Raw genomic sequence first — 6,000 nt, forward strand, 5'->3', positions numbered from 1 at the left:
ATTTCAACTTATGGCACATCAACTCTTAATCTCTTTCTGAGTTGTCAATATTTAAAACGTTGCACCAAGCAATATTTTTTTTACTGCACTGAGGATTCCTTTGCTTTGTCCATAAATAATTGATGACCGGTTGTATTTTAAGCGGTTTTGCTCAAGTATGTTATTCTTATTGGTTTGTCTCTTTGATGCTATGCTCTCATTGCTGTAATATTTCCCTCTCAGGGCGTAGCTTTTTAACCACTCCTTGCTCATACTAACCACCCTTTTTGCTATGTACTCCAAACCAAACAGGAATGTACGATCCATCACTGTCAGAGCACAAGAGCATTTTTCTTGCAGAATTGCTTCAAATGTTTAGAGCAGGGAATGTAAACATTCACAAACTGCCCACTGGCTGGATCTCCACTGTGTTATTTCAATATTGTAATAGATAGGTGCAAAACAGTGTATTTATCATAATGTGTCACATTTGTTACTCACGGCTAATGTGCCGGAGTGGATCTGGCCTTTCAAATGACCTGAAAAAAGAAAGGGGAGATGGAGGAATTGTGGGCTACCTGCATTATTTAATACAGTGAAAATTCTATTTGTCCAAACACATGAAGCTGGAAAGAGTCAGAGAGAGCTGGAGGAGGGGTTGGGGGGGGGAGTCAGCAGAATATTTTACAAACTCTCTTCTCTGCTTCTCTCTCCTGCTCCTCCCTTGAGAAGGAAGCTTTTGTATCACCTCTCACAATGCTTCAGTTAATGCTCTCCCTCTGAAAATAGCACAGATAAAGGCTGAGAGAGTATGCCACTGAATCTTCAACATCCTGCAGATGGACAAAGTGGGTAGATGTGCTTTTCTGTCGGTGTGTGTGTGTGTGTGTGTGTGTGTGTGTGTGAGAGAGAGAGCAACTAATATATACAGAAAATGCATGATGTTGGGAAAGATAATGAACAGGAAGGGAGGGGAGATCAGACTATGTTTTTGTGCTTTTCTGTGTTGTAGATTTACCTTCCTTGATGTTTGTGTGTGTGTGTTTGTGTTGAGGCGTGGCGTACATCTCCTGGCACCTGGGGCAATCTCCAAAATTTCCAAAAACATTGCACCGGTTTCTGAGTTACACGACATGTTTCCTTGAAACTGTTTGCAACGGGCTTTGAGGTATGTTTCCTCTAGTTTGGTGAGTGTGTCAAGGGCAGGGTCTGAAATTAACCGAGGAACGTTAAAATCAAGGGCAACTTGACTTGGTCTCTCATCCAAGAGACTTCCTCAGGTCCGAGAGATGTTTCGTCTCTCTTCATCCAAGTCCAGTTGCCCTTGATTTTTAACTATAACATGGATGACGGAGAACCTTAACGGACATTGGTTACCTACCACTGTAGTAGGTAAGGTTTTTTTTGTCTGCTACTCTTTTGGGAATGTATGTACTAAATGAAGGACTAGCATTCAGATCATTTAGGCATCATTTAATGTAAATAATGTAATAATACATAAAATAATTTACACAAATACATAACATTCATAGTTCACATCACATAAAAGGATCCATGTACAGTTCTAGTTTGGATGCTCTTTGTCATTCAACATTGACAAGGGAAACACATTAATTCTTTCTGTGATTATGTATCCCCAAATGGCCCTCCATATCTGGCCCGCAGCCAGATTATGGTGCTAAAATATAACTAAATAAATACTTTGATAGCGGTGATGAAATAGATCAGTTACTCATATAATCACTTCATCTTTAGTGGTTTTGCCTACAAAATAAAAGCGCGAGAAGCTTGTTTACTGAATTCTGTTATTGGAGTTGAACTGAGCTTTTACTTTGAAAAATTCTGAACGACATTAAAAGAGTCTGTAGCCTACTTGACACACCTCTGAAAGAGCCGTCAGAAAATGTCCATCCATCCATCCAACCGCTTATCCTGTGTACAGGGTCACGCGGGGGGCTGGAGCCAATCCCAGCTGACATCGGGCGCAAGGCAGGGTACACCCTGTACAGGTCGCCAGTCCATCGCAGGGCCACACATAGACGAACAACCACTCACGCTCACACTCGCACTCACACCTAAGGACAATTTTAGGGTAACCAATCAACCTAGCCTGCATGTCTTTGGATGGTGGGAGGAAGCCGGAGCACCCGGAGAGAACCCACGCTGACACGGGGAGAACATGCAAACTCCACACAGAAAGGTGCTTCTTGCTGTGAGGCGACAGTGCTAACCACCACACCACCGTGCCGCCGTCCGTCAGAAAATGTGATTCCCCTAAATGTCCTCTACCTGGGGAAATGCAAAAGCGTCCGTAGGTTGATGGATGCAGCCTGAGGTGGGATGGAACAGTCAACCCTTGGATTATGAACCCTGGGCCTTTCCAACTAAGCTAACTGAACAATATATTGAGTCAAGTCAATATTATGGCTTATATTCTCATCCACCATCTAATAGTTGAAAATATTGCTCTATGCAAAACTTATTTGCCGACCCTTGCTGTATATTATTACTACTTCTTCTTCTAATGTACGTATTCAATGCACGCTGTATGTACAGCACCAAAAACTGTAATAAATGCAATGAAAGAACACAAAGGACATAAATCGACATAAATTAGAGGTGTAAACACCAACACACCGAAGAACCAAGCTTCTAGTCTGGGCAGAATCAGCAATAGGACGGCTAGCTGCACGGCTAGGTCAGTAGCTAACTTAATAGCAGCTACTGTTAACAGTATTTACAATATTACAATATTTTCTCCATCAACTCAGTTTCAGTAAAAGCAGAGAATAAAGTTGGGTTTTCGTACCTCAATGAGGGCTAGTCTCGAATAGCAGATCTTGATTTAGCACAGTTCTGTGCTTGGGGAAGTTGGCCAATCAGAAGCAAAACACTTAGTGTTCAGAAAAAAGGGTGAAAAGAGGTGCTGAAGCAGTGGACAGTAAGAGAAATATAACGCGTTTTTTGAACCTGATGAAAACAGACCCCTTTTTCCAGAAAAAAACACTAAAATTACATACACAAAATGAATCAGGAATAACTCCTCAACCATTTGGCCTAGATGCATAATTCTGGTCTCCTTTGAAAAGTCAGAAGCTATGATATGAATCCATTGTGTATTAATATATTTATTTTACTTTTACAGACTACATGGAGATGCAATAAAGAAGAAATCTGAAATTTTTAGCCTCGCCTGGTAAAAAAAGCTATATTTTGATGCAATAAACCATCAAAACCATCCTGAGTTTGCTTTTAATGCAACTGAATATCTTCTAATAAACCTAGAATGCAATTGTAACTGTAAATCTGATGAAAATAAACTAAAATGCAACAGTTATTATACAAAATTTTCAAATATATCAATTTCCATATTTTGGCAATATTTATTGTTAAAATGCTGACTTTTATTGATAAATATCTTTAAAACACTTTTTCAGTCCGTACAACCTATTTCCAAATGACAAAACGTTGAAATATTGATAAAAACAGGAGTATTCATCAACATTCCTGTCACCAAAAGCACTCCCATGCTTTACAGGCCTGTAGATTTAGAACGGAACATCCCACAGTGATGGGGTATCAATTGATCAGGCTTGAGCAGACCTTTCATTTGATACCATGCATGTCTATATATCTCCAACGGATCGGCTACAAAATGGCAAAAAACGCCGTATGTTCTCAAGCGGCATGTTTCCTCTCTGCAGAAAAGACGACAACAGGCAGGCAGCTTGCAGGTATTGCACAATAATCAAGATGGCGCCCGCTTAGACTCGGAGCAACAACATTGCCGGGTTACGGCGAAAAAAAAATGTTTCAATCATTATTATCGCCCAGAGCACCAGGCTGCTTTCAAAAGGTTAAAGCATGTAAACATTTTCTTGTAGAGACCTTTAAACACTTTAAACACTTTTTTATTATTTCTTATTTAACCAAAATATATTTCCCTAACCCTAACCAAACACATATATCCTCTAATCTAATACCATGAAAAATTCCATGATATAGAGCAAACAACAAAACTAGTAATGTAACTAATGTTAGCTAAGTTGTGGTCTAGCAGCAAACTCTGGCTAACTTACTTACTGCTGCAAAGCTAACATGAGAAAACAAGCTAGTCCGGCATGTGTGGAAGAACAGACCACAATGAAGTTAGTTTCAAGTTGGATATTAGTTGGATATTTTGGCAGATATCTGTCGAAAATGCAACGTAAAACTAACTTCACCATTGTGCAAAGCGCCGTTCCCTCGCAAATATATTATGGTAAAGTGTGGAATTTGAGACACCATGAAATAAACGATAGATAATAATTGTGAACAACAGACGTTTTTCTATTGTCAAACAACAGATATCATATTGCACAGCCCTCTGACCAGTATTCCTTTTTCTGTATTTTAATCCTTTTAACACCCCTTCCCCATTTAAACAGCAATTATTAGACTCCAGAGAGGTAAAAATGTAACTGTATTAATTATAAATGTGTCTGGGCTTTCCCTGGATTGAACAAGAGGTCATGCTGTTCTGTTACTGCTCCACTGCATTGGGAATTATGTTGGTTAAAAAAGGGCGGTGAAGTGAAGGGGTTGTTATTTATTGATTACTCAAGTGCAGCAAATGCCCTTAGTACTTCTTTAAAAATAAGGTACACTCTAAAAGACAGAGGCATGCAGAGAGAGAAGGTGCGGATTCTATAAATAAAGGCAGGCTGATACAACTTTTTTAAATTTAATTGAATGGCGTAAAGTTAGTTCTGACAACCAAATATTAAAATGCTGTATATCTATGTGCAGTTTACCATTACATAGAGTACTACGCAAGAGTTTTAGGCAGGTGTCGAAAAAATGCTATAAAGTAAGAATGTTAATAGATAATATAGTAATCAGTTCACAAAATACAAATACCTACAGTGCTTCCGTGGATTGGCGCAGCCTCAGTTGCTTCTCTCTGTTGATTTAATCCCAGACAGTCTAGATGATGTTGAGATGAGGGGCCATACCCAGGGGTGGTTTCAGTGATTTTGAGTCCCTGGGGGCGAAGAAGAACATGGACCGCCAATGTTTATGTTCCAGTAACTCTGTTTCTGTGATGTTTTGTTTTTCCTTTAGCTGTCACACAAGTGTCATAAACAGAGAGCAGGATGCCACAAACTGCATGTCTGCAGTGTAGAAATATTTTTATTGGAAAACAAAAGCAGTTCATCAGCCACTTGTAATGTCTGCAATGCAAGCATTTTGGTAGGCGGTAGTAAAATATTGAAAATATTGAGCTTGAGTCAAAAATCTGCTTGTATTGCGGCTTTTTCAGAATGTTGTGTCTAGAGCGGGCAGAGCGGAGGTATAGAGCTGCTGCTCGTAGAGAGACAGGTAGCTCTGAAGGAGAGAGCCAGGGCCGGCGCCGGAGCTTTTAGAAAACACTCGCAGTTGCACTGGATTCTGCTCTATACTGAGCCATTTACGGGCGGGAGGGGCTCAGAGTAAAATTAGCTTTTTAATTTAAATGTTTGGGATCAAAAAGTCGATTTATTTTCACTCACACTTCTCAACCGGTCTGCAGCGGCAAAAGTGTGAAAGTTCTGTCACAAAACAATGTTGTTATGTCTATGAAGATTCTCAGTCATCCAGGTCATAGTTATCCAACGAAGGTTAAAATCAAGGGCAACTGGACTTGGTTGAAGATACTGGAAGACGTTTCGTCCCTCATCCAAAGGACTTCTTCAGTTCTGACTGACTGGCAGGGAAACTCAGCTATTTAACCTCAGTGGGGTCGTTATCCCGGGTCATCGATACCGCTGGTTCGTTAGTGTTCCTTGTTGCTGTGACGACAGTCGTTACAGTCGTTGAGACTACCTGTGGCCAAGACTGAACGACCATCGTTGGTATCTTCACCTGAGGCCAATAGGTTACGTTTGTTGAGTTTCCTGGGAAGTGATGAAAGGACAGTATTGTAAGTGGGGGATAAGTGGTGGCGTAGACCCCCTCCCCTGTTCAATGACGGCTTCTCAACCCTGGTGTAGATGCTTCCTT

At 40.4% G+C, this 6,000-nt stretch overlaps 1 protein-coding gene across 4 annotated transcripts in view; it reads right to left on the reverse strand.

Moving 5' to 3' along the window:
- The window catches only part of LOC123971735 (inactive N-acetylated-alpha-linked acidic dipeptidase-like protein 2), a 580,586-nt gene that overhangs the window by 478,867 nt on the left and 95,719 nt on the right, over nucleotides 1–6,000 (reverse strand). For 2 of the 4 annotated variants that reach the window (XM_046050743.1, XM_046050744.1), the window contains exon 3: nucleotides 4,883–5,002. The exons of the other annotated variants lie outside the window; for them this stretch is intronic. The gene's annotated coding sequence lies outside the window, so the exon portion shown is untranslated. The remainder of the gene's footprint in view (nucleotides 1–4,882; nucleotides 5,003–6,000) is intronic. 4 annotated transcript variants of the gene reach the window in all.

Source organism: Micropterus dolomieu, linkage group LG05, assembly GCF_021292245.1.
Source record: "Micropterus dolomieu isolate WLL.071019.BEF.003 ecotype Adirondacks linkage group LG05, ASM2129224v1, whole genome shotgun sequence".
NCBI classification, from domain to species: Eukaryota; Metazoa; Chordata; class Actinopteri; order Centrarchiformes; family Centrarchidae; genus Micropterus; species Micropterus dolomieu.